This window comes from Mytilus galloprovincialis, chromosome 5 (genome assembly GCF_965363235.1).
Source record: "Mytilus galloprovincialis chromosome 5, xbMytGall1.hap1.1, whole genome shotgun sequence".
In the NCBI taxonomy this organism is placed as follows: Eukaryota; Metazoa; Mollusca; class Bivalvia; order Mytilida; family Mytilidae; genus Mytilus; species Mytilus galloprovincialis.
This window is the reverse complement of record NC_134842.1, coordinates 805,795-832,509: the sequence shown is the minus strand read 5'-3', so window position 1 is coordinate 832,509 and position 26,715 is coordinate 805,795. Positions and strand designations below refer to the sequence as shown.

The 26,715-nt window shown below is 28.2% G+C and overlaps 1 protein-coding gene across 4 annotated transcripts in view; it reads left to right on the top strand.

Annotated features, from left to right (window-relative positions):
* Positions 1-25,931, top strand: part of LOC143074931 (uncharacterized) — a 106,482-nt gene extending 80,551 nt beyond the window's left edge. For 2 of the 4 annotated variants that reach the window (XR_012978182.1, XM_076250127.1), the window contains 3 exons: positions 1,487-1,643; positions 24,022-24,099; positions 24,726-25,931. The gene's annotated coding sequence lies outside the window, so the exon portion shown is untranslated. Of the gene's footprint in view, positions 1-176; positions 337-1,486; positions 1,644-24,021; positions 24,100-24,725 lie in introns of those variants that run through there. The other 2 variants (XR_012978180.1, XR_012978181.1) reach the window with 2 other exon arrangements.
* Positions 25,932-26,715: the final 784 nt, after the last annotated feature.

Here is a 26,715-nt window from a genome sequence, read left to right as displayed (position 1 = left end):
TTCTGAATATTTACGATTTTATTTCTCGTGCTTCATTTTTCCCAATTTTTATTTCACGTGTTTCCGTGTTCAGTACCACCCTCAATTAACGTAGCGATTGGTTTTAATTCTAAATATACATGATACCGGGTTCTGGAAACTAGGTTATCTCTGTCCATTCCGATTGGTCCTTAAAACCGGAAGTTCCCACGGCAATACTATAGAACATGGCGCAAAAACAAATAGAAATACACAACTGTCGAGGGAAAAGGGGAGGTATGGGCTTATCAAGAATAACCCTTAGTGGAAACGTATCTTGGTTACATTAAAGACCCTTAACATGATTGAATAAAACAGGTGAGCAAAAGGGACAAGTGATATACGGGTCAAACTAAAGCTGGGATCCTGTCAAAGTACCCCTCTGGTCAAACAGTGAGAACGAACCCTGTCCTATGATCTATCAATATTTCCCATAAACAATAATATAATACATACAATACAATACGGCCGCGATACCTGAAATATAAAGTGTTCATATGCATAGTCCGTTCATAAATATAACAGTGCAGCTCAGAGTTCTGGAACACGAAAATGAAAGTGAAAGTAGAAATGAATTCTCTGATCAACACAAGAAAAGAATGAAACATGATACATAAAAACCTACCAATCTTAAATCCTACCCTTAGGCATAACAGTATGTCCAATATCAGTCTGTGCTGTTCTATTTCGATATTTTTTGCATGTGTACTTAAAAAGAAGGTGTGGTATAAATATGATTGCCAATGACACAACTATCCACAAGAGACCAACATGACACAGACATTAACAACTATAGGTCACCGTACGACCTTTAACAATGAACATAGTCAGCTATAAAAGGCCCCGATATGGAAATGTAAAACAAATTAAAACGAGAAAACTAACGACCTTATTTGTATAAAAATATGAACGAAAAAACAAATATTTAACACATAAACAACCACTGAATTACAGGCTCCTGACTTGGAACAGGCACATACATAAATAATGTGGCGGGGTTAAACATGTTAGTGGGATCCCATCCCTTCCTTTAACATGCACTTATAGGTGACATCTAAGGAACTCGCCAGAGGGTTTCATCAGGCTAAATATATGTCATCATTTATCACAGAGTAAGCCTGGATCTGGCCACACTTTACTGAAACTTACTACAACTCAGCCCAATAAAGTCCTATGAAGCAGTAAGTGTGGGTACGTGGCCACACTACACTGCGTTATACAGATAAAAGTTAACTATCTTAAGTAAAACCAGCAAACATGCAGAAGAACGATTTCTGCTGATCATATATATATATACACATGAAAATAAACTGTAAATATCGAGGAAATATTTTAAATTTTAAATTTCAGGACATTGAATTAGCTCATATTTTTATGCCGATACATATGTATAAACAAAACACTTTTAATATTCCTTTAAATGATGATTGATGTCTACCTGTGTGACTTTTATATTTTAATCTTTCAGATATATGTACTTTTGAACTGGTGGTGGAAACTCATTGATTGAGGTGCTCCTTTATTGGAGGAAGTTCTGGAATACAAGTTACAAGTTGATCAAAGATCAGGAAGATGTAAAAAAACAGTTTTAATACTTTTTATGGACAATCGGTGAACATTTTTAGGTAAGATTATGTGATTATCATTGATAAAAACAAACAAATAACATCATTAATGATCGATCGGAGGCTGTTTGTAAGTACAAGGGATAAAAAATCAACCATGTTTGTGGAATGATTTTCTCTGCACACATGCATTTCCGGTAGGCAATGTTTCAATATAAATATTGAATAATAACTAATTTTATTTAAAAAAATAATGATTTTGAGGCACATATATGTACAGATGGGTGCACTCCTAACCTGTACAGCAAGTTAACTTGATAACCAGTCATTTGGACTGGTCAAAGTTAACCTGTGACCGAATGTAGGACTGCTCTGACCAGTCCTAGGACCAAAATCTAGTTAACTTGAAAAGCGGACTTGGACCTAGGACTGTTTTTATGTCTGCCAAAAAGTTAACTTGGAAACAGGTCCGCTATTGATATAAGTTAACTTCGAACCAGTCCTGTCATAAGTTAACATAAGTTAACTTCGGAACCAGTCCTGTCATAAAGTTAACCTAAGTTAACTTGGAAACCGGTCCTGCCACAAAGTTAACTTCTGCTTGAACAAATCCGATCAAAACCAGACCTGTTCCCAAGTTAACTTTTGACTGGTCTGGTCAACACTAAGTTAACTTGTAACCAGGACCGCTCTTCGTTGATTTAAAAAAAAATATATTTTTAATATCTTTGTTTCGTAGTAGAAACATCGAAAATAAAGTAATTTGAAAATTAATACTTCCGTTTTATGAACAGGATTAAACACAAATAATTGAAAATAAGTACGCACAGAACGTAACACAAATTTATCTGTGATCTGACAATCTATCTATTATAAAAACGATCTCGGTTACAATGATAACAGGCACTGAATATATATATATATTCCGATATCAAATTCAATCATATTATGTATATTTTTGAAAATAAGTATATTTGATGTTAGGTGTATACGTCCTTGTTAGTTATACATCCTTGAACTATGCAGCTACAATCAGCAATAGTTTAATTCATTTAAATAATGACTACAAATTTTTGTTCGCCTAAATTAAGGGTGCCAGCATGTCTTCTTTTTACTCAAAATACTGAAACGTAACAAAATTTCAGTAGTTTTGATACCTCCAGTTGACTTGTACAACAAAATTATTTGACCGCATCCACCAAAACTGACCATATATGCACTTTAATTTGTAAATCTATATACCTGCATAGTAAATCAGCAATATTTTTTTATGTCAGGATTCAATGTATAATACAATCCTGACAATGGACAGCAAAATTGCAATATAATAACAAAAAATTTTGGTTCGCATAAATTTAGGATACCAGCATGTCCTCATTTTATTCAAAATTTTGATACGTAACAAAATTTCAGTAGTTTTGATACCTCCAGCTGACTTGTACAACAAAATTATTTGACCGCATTACCAAAACTGACCATATGTGAACTTTAAATTGTAAATCTATATACCAGCATAGTAAATCAGCCTTATTTTTAATGTCAGGATTCAATGTATAATACAATCATGACAATGGACAGCAATATTGCAATATAATAACAACAAATTTTTGTTAGCCTAAATTAAGGGTGCCAGCTTGTCCTCTTTTTACTTAAAATACTGATACGTAACAAAATTTCAGTAGTTTTGATGCCTCCAGTTGACTTGTACAACAAAATTATTTGACCGCATCCACCAAAACTGACCATATATGCACTTTAATTTGTAAATCTTTATACCAGCATAGTAAATCAGCCATATTTTTTATGTCAGGATTCAATGTATAATACAATCATGACAATGGACAGCAATATTGCAATATAATAACAACAAATTTTTGTTCGCATAAATTTAGGATACCAGCATGTCCTCATTTTATTCAAAATATTGAAACGTAACAAAATTTCAGTAGTTTTGATACCTCCAGTTGACTTGTACAACAAAATTATTTGACCGCATCCACCAAAACTGACCATATGTGCACTTTAATTTGTAAATCTATATACCCGCATCGTTAATCAGCCATATTTTTTATGTCAGGATTCAATGTATAATACAATCATGACAATGGACAGCAAAATTGCAATATAATAACAAAAAATTTTGGTTCGCATAAATTTAGGATACCAGCATGTCCTCTTTTTACTTAAAATACTGATACGTAACAAAATTTCAGTAGTTTTGATACCTCCAGTTGACTTGTACAACAAAATTATTTGACCGCATCCACCAAAACTGACCATATATGCACTTTAATTTGTAAATCTTTATACCAGCATAGTAAATCAGCCATATTTTTTATGTCAGGATTCAATGTATAATACAATCATGACAATGGACAGCAATATTGCAATATAATAACAACAAATTTTTGTTCGCATAAATTTAGGATACCAGCATGTCCTCATTTTATTCAAAATATTGAAACATAACAAAATTTCAGTAGTTTTGATACCTCCAGTTGACTTGTACAACAAAATTATTTGACCGCATCCACCAAAACTGACCATATGTGCACTTTAATTTGTAAATCTATATACCCGCATCGTTAATCAGCCATATTTTTTATGTCAGGATTCAATGTATAATACAATCATGACAATGGACAGCAAAATTGCAATATAATAACAAAAAATTTTGGTTTGCATAAATTTAGGATACCAGCATGTCCTCATTTTATTCAAAATATTGAAACGTAACAAAATTTCAGTAGTTTTGATACCTCCAGTTGACTTGTACAACAAAATTATTTGACCGCATCCACCAAAACTGACCATATGTGCACTTTAATTTGTAAATCTATATACCCGCATAGTTAATCAGCCATATTTTTTATGTCAGGATTCAATGTATAATACAATCATGACAATGGACAGCAAAATTGCAATATAATAACAAAATATTTTGGTTCGCATAAATTTAGGATACCAGCATGTCCTCATTTTATTCAAAATATTGAAACGTAACAAAATTTCAGTAGTTTTGATACCTCCAGTTGACTTGTACAACAAAATTATTTGACCGCATCCACCAAAACTGACCATATGTGCATTTTAATTTGTAAATCTATATACCCGCATAGTTAATCAGCCCTATTTTTTATGTCAGGATTCAATGTATAATACAATCATGACAATGGACAGCAAAATTGCAATATAATAACAAAAAATTTTGGTTTGCATAAATTTAGGATACCAGCATGTCCTCATTTTATTCAAAATATTGAAACGTAACAAAATTTCAGTAGTTTTGATACCTCCAGTTGACTTGTACAACAAAATTATTTGACCGCATCCACCAAAACTGACCATATGTGCACTTTAATTTGTAAATCTATATACCCGCATAGTTAATCAGCCATATTTTTTATGTCAGGATTCAATGTATAATACAATCATGACAATGGACAGCAAAATTGCAATATAATAACAAAATATTTTGGTTCGCATAAATTTAGGATACCAGCATGTCCTCATTTTATTTAAAATATTGATACGTAACAAAATTTCAGTAGTTTTGATACCTCCAGCTGACTTGTACAACAAAATTATTTGACCACATTACCAAAACTGACCATATGTGAACTTTAAATTGTAAATCTATATACCAGCATAGAAAATCAGCCTTATTTTTAATGTCAGGATTTAATGTATAATACAATCATGACAATGGACAGCAATATTGCAATATAATAACAACAAATTTGTGTTCGCCTAAATTAAGGGTATAAGCATGTCCTCTTTTTACTCAAAATACTGATACGTAACAAAATTTCAGTAGTTTTGATGCCTCCAGTTGACTTGTACAACAAAATTATTTGACCGCATCCACCAAAACTGACCATATATGCACTTCAATTTGTAAATCTATATACCAGCATAGTAAATCAGCAATATTTTTTATGTCAGGATTCAATGTATAATACAATCCTGACAATGGACAGCAAAATTGCAATATAATAACAAAAAATTTTGGTTCGCATAAATTTAGGATACCAGCATGTCCTCATTTTATTCAAAATTTTGATACGTAACAAAATTTCAGTAGTTTTGATACCTCCAGCTGACTTGTACAACAAAATTATTTGACCGCATTACCAAAACTGACCATATGTGAACTTTAAATTGTAAATCTATATACCAGCATAGTAAATCAGCCTTATTTTTAATGTCAGGATTCAATGTATAATACAATCATGACAATGGACAGCAATATTGCAATATAATAACAACAAATTTTTGTTAGCCTAAATTAAGGGTGCCAGCATGTCCTCTTTTTACTTAAAATACTGATACGTAACAAAATTTCAGTAGTTTTGATGCCTCCAGTTGACTTGTACAACAAAATTATTTGACCGCATCCACCAAAACTGACCATATATGCACTTTAATTTGTAAATCTATATACCAGCATAGTAAATCAGCCATATTTTTTATGTCAGGATTTAATGTATAATACATGTGATCATGACAATGGACAGCAATATTGCAATATAATAACAACAAATTTTTGTTCACATAAATTTAGGATACCAGCATGTCCTCATTTTATTCAAAATATTGAAACGTAACAAAATTTCAGTAGTTTTGATACCTCCAGTTGACTTGTACAACAAAATTATTTGACTGCATCCACCAAAACTGACCATATGTGCACTTTAATTTGTAAATCTTTATACCCGCATCGTTAATCAGCCATATTTTTTATGTCAGGATTCAATGTATAATACAATCATGACAATGGACAGCAAAATTGCAATATAATATAACAAAAAATTTTGGTTCGCATAAATTTAGGATACCAGCATGTCCTCTTTTTACTTAAAATACTGATACGTAACAAAATTTCAGTAGTTTTGATACCTCCAGTTGACTTGTACAACAAAATTATTTGACCGCATCCACCAAAACTGACCATATGTGCATTTTAATTTGTAAATCTATATACCCGCATAGTAAATCAGCCCTATTTTTTATGTCAGGATTCAATGTATAATACAATCATGACAGTGGACAGCCAAATTGCAATATAATAACAAAAAATTTTGGTTTGCATAAATTTAGGATACCAGCATGTCCTCATTTTATTCAAAATATTGATACGTAACAAAATTTCAGTAGTTTTGATACCTCCAGCTGACTTGTACAACAAAATTTTTGACCACATTACCAAAACTGACCATATGTGAACTTTAAATTGTAAATCTATATACCAGCATAGAAAATCAGCCTTATTTTTAATGTCAGGATTCAATGTATAATACAATCATGACAATGGACAGCAATATTGCAATATAATAACAACAAATTTTTGTTAGCCTAATTAAATTAAGGGTGCCAGCATGTCCTCTTTTTACTTAAAATACTGATACGTAACAAAATTTCAGTAGTTTTGATGCCTCCAGTTGACTTGTACAACAAAATTATTTGACCGCATCCACCAAAACTGACCATATATGCACTTTAATTTGTAAATCTTTATACCAGCATAGTAAATCAGCCATATTTTTTATGTCAGGATTCAATGTATAATACAATCATGACAATGGACAGCAATATTGCAATATATAACAACAAATTTTGGTTCGCATAAATTTAGGATACCAGCATGTCCTCATTTTATTCAAAATATTGAAACGTAACAAAATTTCAGTAGTTTTGATACCTCCAGTTGACTTGTACAACAAAATTATTTGACCGCATCCACCAAAACTGACCATATGTGCACTTTAATTTGTAAATCTTTATACCCGCATCGTTAATCAGCCATATTTTTTATGTCAGGATTCAATGTATAATACAATCATGACAATGGACAGCAAAATTGCAATATAATAACAAAAAATTTTGGTTCGCATAAATTTAGGATACCAGCATGTCCTCTTTTTACTTAAAATACTGATACGTAACAAAATTTCAGTAGTTTTGATACCTCCAGTTGACTTGTACAACAAAATTATTTGACCGCATCCACCAAAACTGACCATATGTGCATTTTAATTTGTAAATCTATATACCCGCATAGTTAATCAGCCCTATTTTTTATGTCAGGATTCAATGTATAATACAATCATGACAATGGACAGCCAAATTGCAATATAATAACAAAAAATTTTGGTTTGCATAAATTTAGGATACCAGCATGTCCTCATTTTATTCAAAATATTGATACGTAACAAAATTTCAGTAGTTTTGATACCTCCAGTTGACTTGTACAACAAAATTATTTGACTGCATCCACCAAAACTGACCATATGTGCACTTTAATTTGTAAATCTTTATACCCGCATCGTTAATCAGCCATATTTTTTATGTCAGGATTCAATGTATAATACAATCATGACAATGGACAGCAAAATTGCAATATAATATAACAAAAAATTTTGGTTCGCATAAATTTAGGATACCAGCATGTCCTCTTTTTACTTAAAATACTGATACGTAACAAAATTTCAGTAGTTTTGATACCTCCAGTTGACTTGTACAACAAAATTATTTGACCGCATCCACCAAAACTGACCATATGTGCATTTTAATTTGTAAATCTATATACCCGCATAGTAAATCAGCCCTATTTTTTATGTCAGGATTCAATGTATAATACAATCATGACAATGGACAGCCAAATTGCAATATAATAACAAAAAATTTTGGTTTGCATAAATTTAGGATACCAGCATGTCCTCATTTTATTCAAAATATTGATACGTAACAAAATTTCAGTAGTTTTGATACCTCCAGCTGACTTGTACAACAAAATTATTTGACCACATTACCAAAACTGACCATATGTGAACTTTAAATTGTAAATCTATATACCAGCATAGAAAATCAGCCTTATTTTTAATGTCAGGATTCAATGTATAATACAATCATGACAATGGACAGCAATATTGCAATATAATAACAACAAATTTTTGTTAGCCTAATTAAATTAAGGGTGCCAGCATGTCCTCTTTTTACTTAAAATACTGATACGTAACAAAATTTCAGTAGTTTTGATGCCTCCAGTTGACTTGTACAACAAAATTATTTGACCGCATCCACCAAAACTGACCATATATGCACTTTAATTTGTAAATCTTTATACCAGCATAGTAAATCAGCCATATTTTTTATGTCAGGATTCAATGTATAATACAATCATGACAATGGACAGCAATATTGCAATATAATAACAACAAATTTTGGTTCGCATAAATTTAGGATACCAGCATGTCCTCATTTTATTCAAAATATTGAAACGTAACAAAATTTCAGTAGTTTTGATACCTCCAGTTGACTTGTACAACAAAATTATTTGACCGCATCCACCAAAACTGACCATATGTGCACTTTAATTTGTAAATCTTTATACCCGCATCGTTAATCAGCCATATTTTTTATGTCAGGATTCAATGTATAATACAATCATGACAATGGACAGCAAAATTGCAATATAATAACAAAAAATTTTGGTTCGCATAAATTTAGGATACCAGCATGTCCTCTTTTTACTTAAAATACTGATACGTAACAAAATTTCAGTAGTTTTGATACCTCCAGTTGACTTGTACAACAAAATTATTTGACCGCATCCACCAAAACTGACCATATGTGCATTTTAATTTGTAAATCTATATACCCGCATAGTTAATCAGCCCTATTTTTTATGTCAGGATTCAATGTATAATACAATCATGACAATGGACAGCCAAATTGCAATATAATAACAAAAAAATTTGGTTTGCATAAATTTAGGATACCAGCATGTCCTCATTTTATTCAAAATATTGATACGTAACAAAATTTCAGTAGTTTTGATACCTCCAGCTGACTTGTACAACAAAATTATTTGACCACATTACCAAAACTGACCATATGTGAACTTTAAATTGTAAATCTATATACCAGCATAGAAAATCAGCCTTATTTTTTTATGTCAGGATTCAATGTATAATACAATCATGACAATGGACAGCAATATTGCAATATAATAACAACAAATTTTTGTTCACCTAAATTAAGGGTGCCAGCATGTCCTCTTTTTACTTAAAATACTGATACGTAACAAAATTTCAGAAGTTTTAATGCCTCCAGTTGACTTGTACAACAAAATTATTTGACCGCATCCACCAAAACTGACCATATATGCACTTTAATTTGTAAATCTATATACCCGCATAGTAAATCAGCCATATTTTTGATGTCAGGATTCAATGTATAATACAATCATCACAATGGACAGCAATATTGCAATATAATAACAACAAATTTTGGTTCGCATAAATTTAGGATACCAGCATGTCCTCATTTTATTCAAAATATTGATCTTATCAAAATTTCAGTAGTTTTGATACCTCCAGTTGACTTGTACAACAAAATTATTTGACCACATCCACCAAAACTGACCATTTGTGCACTTTAATTTGTAAATCTATATACCCGCATAGTTAATCAGCCATATTTTTTATGCCAGAATCAATGTATAATACAATCATGACAATGGACAGCAATATTGCAATATAATAACAACAAATTTTTGTTCACATAAATTTATAATACCAGCATGTCCTCATTTTATTCAAAATATTGATACGTAACTAAATTTCAGTAGTTTTGATACCTCCAGCTGACTTGTACAACAAAATTATTTGACCGCATTACCAAAACTGACCATATGTGCACTTTAATTTGTAAATCTATATACACCATGGCATACCCGCATAGTATTAATCAGCCATATTTTTTATGTCAGGAATCATTGTATAATATAATCATGACAATGGACAGCAATATTGCAATTTAATAACAACAAATTTTTGTTCGCATAAATTTAGGATACCAGCGTGTCCTCCTTTTATTCAAAATATTGATACGTAACAAAATTTCAGTAGTTTTAATACCTCATGCTGACTTGGAAAACAAAACTATTTGACCAAAACTGATCATATGTGCACTTTTATTTGCAAATCTATATACCCGAATACCATTGTACCGAGCGCCTTAATGTCTTCTCCTGGCGCTCCTGTTCACATTTTAGTAGGACCGTAAATGTAGACGTAATCAATAATATTGGAAAACCATTAATGCAAAAAATATTCTGAATAAATTGAGAATGTCAGAATTTCATCTCTTTATTTATAATAACAGTCACATCATATATAGGAGTTCATGATGGTGTACGTGTAAAACAAAACTATTATGCCACATCATCAAAGTACCAACGAATCCGTACCAACACTGACATGTCTGAATTCATTTGTACTATTTACAATGATTTAATAAAAAAAAAGTATACGAGGTTCTCTTCTTGGAATCTATTATGTCGGTTGATTGATTTTGTTTATAGTTAAACGTCAAGTGGCAACTGTTTCATTTAAGTGCGCATTGAGTATAATTTTAGGACGTCTCATATAAATAGATCGGCAATGACAAATCTCTCGATTTATCACTGAACTAGTATATATTTGTTTATGGGCCAGCTGAAGGACGCCTCCGGGTGCGGGAATTTCTCGCTACATTGAAGACCTGTTGGTGACCTTCTGCTGTTGTTTTTTATTTGGTCGGGTTGTTGTCTCTTTGACACATTCCCCATTTCCATTCTCAATTTATTTCTAAAAAATTGAGTCGGACAGCAAATTTTTTTTACCAAGATTATTTAAATTCTTGAATTGACAGGAGATTGTACTACATTTACTATCTTAATCAATCTGAAATGCAAATTCTAGGTTTTATGACAACGATTATTTTTATTTTTGAATTGAGGCAATACACAAACTACATGAGATGTATAATTTGATTTAAATCAAAGGGTTGTTAAAAAAAGTTATCAATTAAATTTTTAAGTGTACTATATGGGTTAGTTGGCACATCAAATTCTTGTTTTTTGATTTGACAAGAATATTAATAAAATAAAAGAAGTGTCACTTTCATTGAGGTCAATGTAAATCATACACACCTGACTCTTGTAAAACTTTCAATTTTGTAAAAGTATTCCTCTGCATTTTCCAAAAAAAAACAGAATTGTAATGTCTTTGTATAATTTTCTAATAAAATAGAAAATATTAGCATGTATTTTTTATGCCACATCAATATATTAATTTCTGAACTTAAATTTCTTCTCATTTATGTCTAACAAACCAATCTGAAGTTAGAAAGTAATCAATTATTAGACCAGTTAAAAAATGTATAGATCTATTCTTTAATTCTTTTGTTTCATACAATAATTAACTTTTTTTAAATATTCAAATGTGTTATTTTAACCCAATTAGTATGAGTGTGAATTTATTTACTCAAAGGTCCTTTTATCTCTTAATTAGCCATAAACAATCACAAAAAGAATGAAAAATCAAGGTAGATAATTATTTGGATTAAAAATAAAACATATGAAATTAAAGGGAATATAATTAAATTCTTTTAAGTGATTATTTGTTTTGATAAGTAATTTGTGCATCTTTGTGATTGTAAATGGCTAATCAAGAGATAAAAGGGCTATTTGAGTTGAAGAACTCATACTCATACTCATACTCATTAGGTTAAATAAACACATAAGCATATATATAAAATGTTCATTTTAATATGAAAAATAAAAAAGAATTAAAGAATAGCTATGGATAAGGTAAACTTTTCATTATTGTAACTATACTATATTATATATTTAAAATATTATGTAAAATTGAGAATGGAAATGGGGAATGTGTCAAAGAGAACAACCCGACAAATAAAAAAACAACAGCAGAAGGTCACCAACAGGTGTGTTTATATAAAAAAATAATAATATTAAAATAGGTATCAATAGGTACCAGGATTATAATTTAATGATTTTTTAATTTATAATTTATTATAATTTATAATTATAATTAAAACACCTGCAATATAAACATATTGTAAGTTTTGTATTTACCAATTGTGTCGTGTTTTGTGATTAAGATTTAGAAAACCAGTTTTCCACTCATTTACAATATTATTCTACTCTTAAGCTATTAAAATAGTAAGTAAACCTAAGCTTACTGAATCCCATGTCAATTAGTTATTTGTTGTATTGCTGTAAAATTTAAGAATTAAAGTTATCTTGGTATAAAAAAGGTAGGATTTGCAATTCGGACAAAATAGAGATATTACACTTTAATTTTTTTAATAACTTTTTCAAATCAACTTGGATTTTCATCAAACTATGTAGGTATCTTAGATATTTATTAAGCTTAATGAATCCAATGTCATTTAGTTTTTTGTTGTATTGCTGAAAATGAAAAATTTAAAAATTAAATTAATCTAGGTCAAAAAAGCTAGAATTTGCAGTTTGAACAAAATAGAGATAGTACACTTTAATTTTTTTAATAACTTTTTCAAATCAACTTGGATTTTCATCAAACTATGTAAGTATCTTAGATATATATTAAGCTTACTGAATCCCATGTCATTTAGTTGTTTTTTTTTATTGCTGAAAAATTTAAAAATTAAATTAATCTAGGTAAAAAAAGCTAGAATTTGCAGTTCGAACAAAATAGAGATAGTACACTTTAATTTTTTTAATAACTTTTTCAAATCAACTTGAATGTTCATCAAACTATGCAGCTACCTTACATTTATATTAAGCTTACTGAATCCCATGTCAATTAGTTTTTTTGTTGTATTGCTGTAAAATTTAAGAATTAAAGTTATCTTGGTATAAAAAAGCTAGGATTTGCAATTCGGACAAAATAGAGATAGTACACTTTAAATTTTTTAATAACTTTTTCAAATCAACTTGGATTTTCATCAAACTATGTAGGTATCTTAGATATTTATTAAGCTTAATGAATCCCATGTCATTTAGTTTTATGTTGTATTGCTGTAAAATTTAAAAATTAAATTACTCTGGGTCAAAAAAGCTAGAATTTGCAGTTCGAACAAAATGGACATAGTACACTTTAATTTTTTTAATAACTTTTTCAAATCAACTTGGATGTTCATCAAACTATGCAGCAATCTTACATATATATTAAGCTTACTGAATCCCATGTCAATTTGTTATTTGTTGTAATGCTGTAAAATTTAAGAATTAAAGTTATCTTGGTATAAAAAAGGTAGGATTTGCAATTCGGACAAAATAGAGATATTACACTTTAATTTTTTTAATAACTTTTTCAAATCAACTTGGATTTTCATCAAACTATGTAGGTATCTTAGATATATATTAAGCTTACTGAATCCCATGTCATTTAGTTTTTTGTTGTATTGCTGTAAAATTTAAAAATTAAATTACTCTAGGTCAAAAAAGCTAGAATTTGCAGTTCGAACAAAATAGAGATAGTACACTTTAATTTTTTTAATAACTTTTTCAAATCAACTTGAATGTTCTTCAAACTATGCGGCTATCTTACATATATATTAAGCTTACTGAATCCCATGTCAATTCGTTATTTGTTGTATTGCTGTAAAATTTAAGAATTGAAGTTATCTTGGTATAAAAAAGCTAGAATTTGCAGTTCGAACAAAATAGAGATATTACACTTTAATTTTTTATTAACTTTTTCAAATCAACTTGGATTTTCATCAAACTATGTAGGTATCTTAGATATATATTAAGCTTACTGAATCCCATGTCATTTAGTTTTTTGTTGTATTGCTGTAAAATTTAAAAGTTAAATTACTCTAGGTCAAAAAAGCTAGAATTTGCAGTTCGAACAAAATGGACATAGTACACTTTAATTTTTTTAATAACTTTTTCAAATCAACTTGGATGTTCATCAAACTATGCAGCTATCTAACATATATATTAAGCTTACTGAATCCCATGTCAATTAGTTTTTTGTTGTATTGCTGTAAAATTTAAAAATTAAAGTTATCTTGGTATAAAAAAGCTAGGCTTTGCAATTCGGACAAAATAGAGATAGTACACTTTAATTTTTTTAATAACTTTTTCAAATCAACTTGGATTTTCATCAAACTATGTAGGTATCTTAGATATATATTAAACTTAATGAATCCAATGTCATTTAGTTATTTGTTGTATTGCTGAAAATGAAAAATTTAAAAATTAAATTAATCTAGGTCAAAAAAGCTAGAATTTGCAATTCGGACAAAATAGAGATATTACACTTTAATTTTTTTAATAACTTTTTCAAATCAACTTGGATTTTCATCAAACTATGTAGGTATCTTAGATATATATTAAGCTTACTGAATCCCATGTCATTGAGTTTTTTGTTGTTTTGCTGTAAAATTTAAAAATTAAATTAATCTAGGTAAAAAAAGCTAGAATTTGCAGTTCGAACAAAATAGAGATAGTACACTTGAATTTTTTTAATAACTTTTTCAAATCAACTTGGATGTTCTTCAAAGTATGCAGCTATCTTACATATATATTAAGCTTACTGAATCCCATGTCAATTAGTTATTTGTTGTATTGCTGTAAAATTTAAGAATTGAAGTTATCTTGGTATAAAAAAGCTAGGATTTGCAATTCGGACAAAATAGAGATAGTACACTTTCATTTTTTTAATTACTTTTTCAAATCAACTTGAATTTTCATCAAACTATGTAGGTATCTTAGATATATATTAAGCTTACTGAATCCCATGTCATTTAGTTTTTTGTTGTATTGCTGAAAAATTTAAAAATTAAATTACTCTAGGTCAAAAAAGCTAGAATTTGCAGTTCGAACAAAATAGAGATAGTACACTTTAATTTTTTTAATAACTTTTTCAAATCAACTTGAATGTTCTTCAAACTATGCGGCTATCTTACATATATATTAAGCTTACTGAATCCCATGTCAATTCGTTATTTGTTGTATTGCTGAAAAATTTAAGAATTTAAAGTTATCTTGGTATAAAAAAGCTAGGATTTGCAATTCGGACAAAATAGAGATAGTACACTTTAATTTGTTTAATAACTTTTTCAAATCAACTTGGATTTTCATCAAACTATGTAGGTATCTTAGATATATATTAAGCTTAATGAATCCAATGTCATTTAGTTTTTTGTTGTATTGCTGAAAATGAAAAATTTAAAAATTTAAAGTTATCTTGGTATAAAAAAGCTAGGATTTGCAATTCGGACAAAATAGAGATAGTACACTTTAAATTTTTTAATTACTTTTTCAAATCAACTTGAATTTTCATCAAACTATGTAGGTATCTTAGATATATATTAAGCTTACTGAATCCCATGTCATTTAGTTTTTTGTTGTATTGCTGAAAAATTTAAAAATTAAATTACTCTAGGTCAAAAAAGCTAGAATTTGCAGTTCGAACAAAATAGAGATAGTACACTTTAATTTTTTTAATTACTTTTTCAAATCAACTTGGATGTTCATCAAACTATGCAGCTATCTTACATATATATTAAGCTTACTGAATCCCATGTCAATTAGTTATTTGTTGTATTGCTGAAAAATTTAAGAATTTAAAGTTATCTTGGTATAAAAAAGCTAGGATTTACAATTCGGACAAAATAGAGATAGTACACTTTAATTTTTTTAATAACTTTTTCAAATCAACTTGGATTTTCATCAAACTATGTAGGTATCTTAGATATATATTAAGCTTACTGAATCCCATGTCATTTAGTTTTTTGTTGTATTGCTGTAAAATTTTAAAATTAAATTACTCTAGGTCAAAAAAGCTAGAATTTGCAGTTCGAACAAAATGGACATAGTACACTTTATTTTTTTTAATAACTTTTTCAAATCAACTTGGATGTTCATCAAACTATGCAGCTATCTAACATATATTAAGCTTAATGAATCCCATTTCATTTAGTTTTTTTGTTGTATTGCTGTAAAATTTAAAAATTAAATTACTCTGGGTCAAAAAAGCTAGAATTTGCAGTTCGAACAAAATGGACATAGTACACTTTAATTTTTTTAATAACTTTTTCAAATCAACTTGGATGTTCATCAAACTATGCAGCAATCTTACATATATATTAAGCTTACTGAATCCCATGTCAATTTGTTATTTGTTGTATTGCTGTAAAATTTAAGAATTAAAGTTATCTTGGTATAAAAAAGCTAGGATTTGCAATTCGGACAAAATAGAGATATTACACTTTAATTTTTTTAATAACTTTTTCAAATCAACTTGGATTTTCATCAAACTATGTAGGTATCTTAGATATATATTAAACTTAATGAATCCAATGTCATTTAGTTTTTTGTTGTATTGCTGAAAATGAAAAATTTAAAAATTAAATTAATCTAGGTCAAAAAAGCTAGAATTTGCAATTCGGACAAAATAGAGATATTACACTTTAATTTTTTTAATAACTTTTTCAAATCAACTTGGATTTTCATCAAACTATGTAGGTATCTTAGATATATATTAAGCTTACTGAATCCCATGTCATTTAGTTTTTTGTTGTATTGCTGGAAAATTTAAAAATTAAATTACTCTAGGTCAAAAAAGCTAGAATTTGCAGTTCGAACAAAATAGAGATAGTACACTTTAATTTTTTTAAAAACTTTTTCAAATCAACTTGAATGTTCTTCAAACTATGCGGCTATCTTACATATATATTAAGCTTACTGAATCCCATGTCAATTCGTTATTTGTTGTATTGCTGAAAAATTTAAGAATTTAAAGTTATCTTGGTATAAAAAAGCTAGGATTTGCAATTCGGACAAAATAGAGATAGTACACTTTAATTTTTTTAATAACTTTTTCAAATCAACTTGGATTTTCATCAAACTATGTAGGTATCTTAGATATATATTAAGCTTACTGAATCCCATGTCATTTAGTTTTTTGTTGTATTGCTGTAAAATTTTAAAATTAAATTACTCTAGGTCAAAAAAGCTAGAATTTGCAGTTCGAACAAAATGGACATAGTACACTTTATTTTTTTTAATAACTTTTTCAAATCAACTTGGATGTTCATCAAACGATGCAGCTATCTAACATATATATTAAGCTTAATGAATCCCATTTCATTTAGTTTTTTGTTGTATTGCTGTAAAATTTAAAAATTAAATTACTCTGGGTCAAAAAAGCTAGAATTTGCAGTTCGAACAAAATGGACATAGTACACTTTAATTTTTTTAATAACTTTTTCAAATCAACTTGGATGTTCATCAAACTATGCAGCAATCTTACATATATATTAAGCTTACTGAATCCCATGTCAATTTGTTATTTGTTGTATTGCTGTAAAATTTAAGAATTAAAGTTATCTTGGTATAAAAAAGCTAGGATTTGCAATTCGGACAAAATAGAGATAGTACACTTTAATTTTTTTAATAACTTTTTCAAATCAACTTGGATTTTCATCAAACTATGTAGGTATCTTAGATATATATTAAGCTTAATGAATCCAATGTCATTTAGTTTTTTGTTGTATTGCTGAAAATGAAAAATTTAAAAATTAAATTAATCTAGGTCAAAAAAGCTAGAATTTGCAATTCGGACAAAATAGAGATATTACACTTTAATTTTTTATTAACTTTTTCAAATCAACTTGGATTTTCATCAAACTATGTAGGTATCTTAGATATATATTAAGCTTACTGAATCCCATGTCATTTAGTTTTTTGTTGTATTGCTGTAAAATTTAAAAGTTAAATTACTCTAGGTCAAAAAAGCTAGAATTTGCAGTTCGAACAAAATAGAGATAGTACACTTTAATTTTTTTAATAACTTTTTCAAATCAACTTGGATGTTCTTCAAAGTATGCAGCTATCTTACATATATATTAAGCTTACTGAATCCCATGTCAATTTGTTATTTGTTGTATTGCTGTAAAATTTAAGAATTAAAGTTATCTTGGTATAAAAAAGCTAGGATTTGCAATTCGGACAAAATAGAGATAGTACACTTTAATTTTTTTAATAACTTTTTCAAATCAACTTGGATTTTCATCAAACTATGTAGGTATCTTAGATATATATTAAACTTAATGAATCCAATGTCATTTAGTTTTTTGTTGTATTGCTGAAAATGAAAAATTTAAAAATTAAATTAATCTAGGTCAAAAAAGCTAGAATTTGCAATTCGGACAAAATAGAGATATTACACTTTAATTTTTTTAATAACTTTTTCAAATCAACTTGGATTTTCATCAAACTATGTAGGTATCTTAGATATATATTAAGCTTACTGAATCCCATGTCATTGAGTTTTTTGTTGTATTGCTGTAAAATTTAAAAAATAAATTAATCTAGGTCAAAAAAGCTAGAATTTGCAGTTCGAACAAAATAGAGATAGTACACTTTAATTTTTTTAATAACTTTTTCAAATCAACTTGGATGTTCTTCAAACTATGCAGCTATCTTACATATATATTAAGCTTACTGAATCCCATGTCAATTAGTTATTTGTTGTATTGCTGTAAAATTTAAGAATTAAAGTTATCTTGGTATAAAAAAGCTAGGATTTGCAATTCGGACAAAATAGAGATAGTTAACCCTAACCCTAACCCTAACTTAATAACTTTTTCAAATCAACTTGGATTTTCATCAAACTATGTAGGTATCTTAGATATATATAAAGCTTACCGAATCCCATGTCATTTAGTTTTTTGTTGTATTGCTGAAAAATTTAAAAATTAAATTAATCTAGGTCAAAAAAGCTAGAATTTGCATTTCGAACAAAATGGACATAGTACACTTTAATTTTTTTAATAACTTTTTCAAATCAACTTGGATGTTCATCAAACTATGCAGCTATCTTACATATATAATAAGCTTACTGAATCCCATGTCAATTAGTTATTTGTTGTATTGCTGTAAAATAAAAGAATTAAGTTATCTTGGTATAAAAAAGCTAGGATTTGCAATTCGGACAAAATAGAGATAGTACACTTTAAATTTTTTAATAACTTTTTCAAATCAACTTGGATTTTCATCAAACTATGTAGGTATCTTAGATATATATTAAGCTTAATGAATCCAATGTCATTTCGTTTTTTGTTGTATTGCTGAAAATGAAAAATTTAAAAATTTAAAGTTATCTTGGTATAAAAAAGCTAGGATTTGCAATTGGGACAAAATAAAGATAGTACACTTTAAATTTTTTAATTACTTTTTCAAATCAACTTGAATTTTCATCAAACTATGTAGGTATCTTAGATATATATTAAGCTTACTGAATCCCATGTCATTGAGTTTTTTGTTGTATTGCTGAAAAATTTAAAAATTAAATTACTCTAGGTCAAAAAAGCTAGAATTTGCAGTTCGAACAAAATAGAGATAGTACACTTTAAATTTTTTAATAACTTTTTCAAATCAACTTGGATTTTCATCAAACTATGTAGGTATCTTAGATATATATTAAGCTTAATGAATCCAATGTCATTTAGTTTTTTGTTGTATTGCTGAAAATGAAAAATTTAAAAATTTAAAGTTATCTTGGTATAAAAAAGCTAGGATTTGCAATTCGGACAAAATAGAGATAGTACACTTTAATTTTTTTAATAACTTTTTCAAATCAACTTTGATTTTCATCAAACTATGTAGGTATCTTAGATATATATTAAGCTTAATGAATCCAATGTCATTTAGTTTTTTGTTGTATTGCTGTATCTTTTGTAAATTTTTTCATCCTTAGTGCCAAAAACAACGGAATGATAATGCTGTTGTATAATATTCTAACAGAATTTAACATTACAATTTTAGACAACATGTTTTGAATATAAATTAAAGAAAATAAATAGTTCACTTTTTATTGAGATCGATATAGATATTACTCACCTGACTCTTTTAAAGCTATTAATTTAGTAAAATTATTCATCCATATTGGCAAAAAGAACAGAATTTAAATGTCGTTGTATAATTTTTTAATAAAATAGAAAATATTAGCATCTTCATTGTATGCGACATCATTTGTTTGAATTTCTTTTCATTAATGTCTAACCATATATATCAACAAGAAGATGTGGTATGATTGCCAATGAGACAACTGTCCACAAGAGACCAAAATGACACTAACATTAACAACTACAGGTCACTGTACAGCCTTCAACAATGAGCAAAGCCCATACTGCATAGTCAGATATAATAGGCCCAAATAAGACCATGTAACAAACCAATCTGAAGTTTAAAAAGTAATCAATTATCAGACCAGTTCAAAAATATATATAGAAACAAAAGAACTTTTGTCACTATTTAATACTTTTAGCAGAAATATAAGTAGCTTTAGACTACTGGAATTTTCATTTTTTGTAAAACATTTCATCTTTAGTACCAAAAATAACAGAATTATAAAGCCGTTGTATAATATTCTAACAGAATTAAACATTACAATTTTAGACTACATGTTTTGAAATAACTAAATATGAAACCAGTTCAAGAATATTAATAAAATAAAAGAAATAGTGTCACTTTTTATTGAGATCGATATAGATATTACTCACCTAACTCTTTTAAAGCTATCAATTAAGTAAAATTATTCCTCCGTATTGGCAAAAAGAACAGAATTTAATGTTGTTTAGTTTTCTAATAAAATTGAAAAAAATAGCATCTTTGTTTTATGCAATGTCAATTTTTTTTTCATTTCTTAACTTAGATTTCTTCTCATTAATGTCTAACAAACCAATCTGAAGTTTATAAAGTAATCAGTTATCAGAAACGTCAGGAATATATAGAAACAAAAGACATTTTACCACTATTTCATGCTTTTAGCATAAAAATAAGTAACTTACAGATGACTAGAACTTTCATGTTTTTTTAATTTTCATCCTTAGTGCTTCAATAACAGAATGATAATGCCGTTGTATAATATTCTAACAGAATTAAACATTTTTCTATAATGAGAGTGCAAGAATATTAATAAAATAAAAGAAGTAGTGTCTCTTTTAATTGAGATTGATATAATTATTACTCATCTGACTCTTCTTAAGCTATTGAATATAAAAAAAAACTTAATTTAGATGTTTTCATATAAAATTCTAATAAAATTGAGGAAAAAAAAATGCAATTCTAAACATACATTTATATTAATAAAATAAAAGAAGTGGCATCACTTTTTATTGTGATAGATATGAATATTACTAACTGAAATATTACTTATTTCCATTAATGGGACAACATATTTGCAATTGAAAACTAAAAATTCTTCACTTTCATGTGTAGCAAATCTGAGGTATAAAAATACTCAAATGTCAGGCCAGTACAAAAATATTGTAAAAAGGAAAATCACAAGTAAAATTACAATCATCTTTTATCATTTTGGACATCAATTTAGATTATAGACTCATAGAGCTCTTGTTTTTTTTGTTTAACTATTCATCGTTACATAATTAAACATAATTAAGATGACGTTGTATAGGATTTTAAAACAAATGAAAATTTAGGCACTTCATTTGCATGTGGCAACTCATTTTGCCATTTAAAACTACCTTTTTTATATATATAAAATCTATTCAGTGGAATAAAAATACCCAAATATTAAGGCAGTAAAAAATAATAATAAAATAAAAGAAGTGTTGTCACTTTTTAATTGTTATGGATATGCATATTTCTAATAGTACACTTATAGAGCTATCAGTCTTGTAAAACTATTCCTCCTTAGAGAAAAAAAAAAAAGAACAGAACTTTTATGCAATTTTATTGAAAAAAGAAATATTGTCACTTTTTATCATTATCGACATAATTAATGCTAACATTTGACTTATAAAGCTCTTTATTTTTGTAAAACCACTCATCCTTATGGACATAAAGAACATAATTTAGATGCCCTTTGTATAATTTTCTAAAACAAATGAAAACTTGGCACTTTTTTTGTGTGTGGCAATAAATTTTGCAATTTTAAACTTAAATTTCTTTACCTTTATGTCTTAAAATGAATTCTGTGGAGTATGAATTACCAAAATATGATGGCAGTTCAACAATATTAATGAAATAAAAGAAACTTTAACTTTTTATTGTGATGGATATTCATATTAATAACTGCATCTTTTTGTAATGTCACATCATTTTTTTTTTTTAATATTTTTTTCACATTTAGGTTTAACAGACCAATCTGAGGTTTAAAAAGTAATCAATTATCAGACCAGTACAAAGATATTAGTGAGAAAAAGAAATATTGTCACCTTTAATCATTATTGACAAAGTTAATGCTAACCTTATACTTATTCAGCTCTCTAGTTTTGTAAAACCACTCTTCCTTCAGAACAAAAAGAACATAATTTTTAGGCTTTTATATGATATACTGAAACAAATATACATATTGGCAACATTTTTTTTGTGTGGCATCAAAATTTGCAACTTTAGACTTAAATTTCTATACCTGTCTTAAAATCCATGTTGTTGAGTAAGAATTACCAAAATATTGTGGCAGTACAAGAATATAAAAATAAAGAAGTATCGTCACTTGTTATTGTTATTTATGTACACCCTACTCTTATACATCTCTCTTTTTTTGGTAAAACTATTCTTCCTTAGGGAGAAAAAGAACAGATTTGTAATGCTGTTGTATAGTATTTTAATAAAATGGAACATATGGCACCTTTGTTTTATGCAACAATAATTATTAAATTTCTAAACTTAAACTTCACATTTATGTCTACATAAATCAATCTAAGTTATGAAAAGTACCCAATTAGCAGACTAGTTCAAATTATATAAATAATCAAAGACATATTGTTATTATTTAACGCTATCAACATACATATATGTAACTATAGACTACTGTAAATTCAGAAATTAATGCGAGGTTTTTATTATTGCAAAAAATGCGACAGAGTTGTAAACGCAATAATTTAAACTCGCATTTTGAAATATCTTATATCAATTAAACAAGATTTTTCTCAAAATCGTATAAATTAAAATCGCATTTAAGTCTAAAATGACAAAATTGCCATGATAAATGCACGCAATGATTTCTGATTTTACAGTATTAGAATACTCAATTTTTGCAGAACTATTCATCCTTACTGACAAAAAGAACAGAATTTTAATGTTCTTGTAAAATATTCTAACAAAATTAAAAATATTGATATTTTTTTTATATTGTGAAACAACATGTTTTGCAATTTCGAAAGTAAATATTCTTCACTTTTATGTGTAAATTTCCAACATGAAGTATAAAAATGACTCAAATAACAGACCAGTACAAAAATATTAATGAAAAAAGGAAATATTGTCACTTTTAATCATTATCGACATGATGCTAACTCTAGACTTATACAGCTCTCTTTTTGTTGTTCATCCTTGAGAACAAAAAGAACATCATTTAAATGTTGTTGTATAATTTACCAGCAAGATTAGAAAAACATTTTGGCAAGTGACTTCAAATTATTCAATTGTAAACCTATTTTTTTTACCTATATTTTTAAAAATCATTTCTGTGAAAAAAAATAACCAAATATGAAGCAATTTCATGAATGTTAATAAAATAAACAAAAGTATTGTCACTTTTTATCCTGATTAATATAAATATTATATATATAATTGTCCCCTAAAAATGTGATCATATATTTTAAATGCTTTGTTTTAATATTTCAGACTTATAAGTGTGTCATCTGTACAAAGGATTTTAAATCCAGATATGCTCTACGACGACATGAGAGATTAGTGCATAAGGTAATTATATGGTACAAAATCTTTAAGCAGTATCAAACATGAGTTGATTTTATATAATTGTAATTTGTGTCATACAAATGTAACAGTGAAATGAAATTATATCATATAATTTGTTTCATACAAATGCAGAATGAGATTTCTGGTTTTATTATCGACAATGTTAATGAGAGATATCGTTCTGATTGCATCTGGGATATCTGCACCTATCTTTATCAACTGTTTATTCAAGTTCAATCATTTATCAAATTTCAATAATGGTTTAAATTTTATTCAGTTCTTCGACTATGGATTTTACCTTATTGTACAGAAACGAAAATATGTGATATACTATAAGTCATAAGTTAAAAAAAGTAGGGATCTGTAGACAATTGCATTGTGACAGTTGTTATCCATTCGTTTGATGTGTTTGAACTTTTGATTTTGCCATTTGATTTGGGACTTTCCTTTTTGAATTTTTTTCAGAGTTCAGTATTTTTGTGTTTTTACTTTTTAAACATTTCAAAATCGTATGTATTGGCGTGTTGTTGAACATTTGTTTTTGTAAGATTTTATTAGATATATTAATTGATTACCAATACAAGATATTTTAAGATAACAACTTATATTTCATTTTCATATTTATACAGGCTGGACCACCTTCAACTCCAGCAGTGTCACCTGCCCCAGCAGTGTCACCTGCCCCAGTGTCACCTGCCCCAGCAGTGTCACCTGCCCCAGCAGTGTCACCAACCCTAGCACCGTCACCAACTCCAGGTGCAGTTCAGATAGTAGACTTCAACGACATGTTAGTAATAGACACTCATTTAGATCTGCTGCAAATGGAGCCTTCAGTATTTCTTTTATTTTCAATCCCCCATATGTCTGAGGAGTAGGTCAAAATAACCACTAATACATAGTTTAAAAGGAACATTCTTTATCTTTGAAAAAATTACAATCTTTGTTTTTGTTAGTGTATACTTGTTAGAATGTTTGATGTAAAAATGTAAATATAATTTAACTGTAGATATATTTTTTTCAGTATTATTTTTATTTTCAAACCCCCATATTTCCGAGTAGTAGGTAAAAAAAATAACCACCAATGCATCAAATACAGTCTACCACTTTTTTTTTCGAGCTTAAGAGAAGTTTCCGTTGTAATTATATAGCAGACCAAGATAAACATATGAATCTTTAATTTCAATAATTTCATTACATAGTTTAAAAGGAACATTCTTATGAAACTTTCTCTTTGAAAAAATTACAATCTTTGTTTTTGTTAGTGTATACTTGTTAGAATGTTTGATGTAAAAATGTAAATATAATTTAACTGTAGATATATTTTTTCCAGTATTATTTTTATTTTCAAACCCCCATATTTCCGAGTAGAAGGTCAAAAAAATAACCACCAATGCATCAAATACAGTCTACCACTTTTTTTTTCGAGCTTAAGAGAAGTTTCCGTTATAATTACATAGCAGACCAAGATAAATATATGAATCTTTAATTTCATTACATAGTTTAAAAGGAACATTCTTATGAAACTTTCTCTTTGAAAAAATTACAATCTTTGTTTTTGTTAGTGTATACTTGTTAGAATGTTTGATGTAAAAATGTAAATATTATTTTTTTAGTGCTTGTTTTTTGGGTCTACTTTTTGTGCTATGTGAGTGTGGAGTAGTTTGTATGTGTTATTTATAAGGCATGAGTGTTTGTTTTGAAATGAAATGCAAGGTTTTTAGTGCTAACTGTATGAGAGTGTACGTTTTAGTGTTTACTTTTGTTGTATTTGTTAACTGCATACATACATGTATATTTTGTTGTGAATATCACCACAAATAAAAGATCCATTACTGTTTTGTTCTTATTTCTCCATGAACAATTCATTTATTTCCAGAGAAATAGATCATGAAAAAACACCTCAAAATCTAGCTCATGGTATTCTTTGTCTCTCTGTGTTGTTTCTTGTGTAGTAATTAGGTCTTTCCACTTTTCTGTGGAAAGACCTATTGTATTTGTTCTGATTATTATTATTATTATTAAGTCTTTCCACTTTTCTGTTTCAGTGGAAAGACTTATTGTTTTTGTTCTGATTATTAAGTCTTTCCACTTTTCTTTTCTGTGGAAAGACTTATTGTTTTTCTTCTGATTATTTTTTTTTTTCTTCCGCCTAATTTTGTTCTTGCGATAAATATTTGTTTCACAATATGTCGCTTAGATATTTGGTATATGATATTGAACAGTTTATGCGCTTTTGAAATTTACCCTGCGTAACCGAATACTTTTCTTTATAGGAGTTATCTCCCCAAACACTGTTTTCCTTGTGTTCACTACTCCTTCGCAACCGTAAAAGATTAAGACAAATTTATTTTACAAAATTGCTTGTTATATCCTTCACATGATTTGTCCTATTTTGACCGAAGCGATATGAACGCTCCATATGAAAGTTATTTCCCCTTATGCATTTAATATAAGTGATATGCATTTCTATCTTGTAAACCATAAGTGATAGAGACCTAGGATCTTTTGATTTGAGGTCCTTGGTCCAAAAAAATGAAAATTAGGTCAAGGTCAAAGGTGAAGGTCATATTCTAATATTTTAATTTGGCTCATTTCCACTCATTTCCAGAAACCGTATAA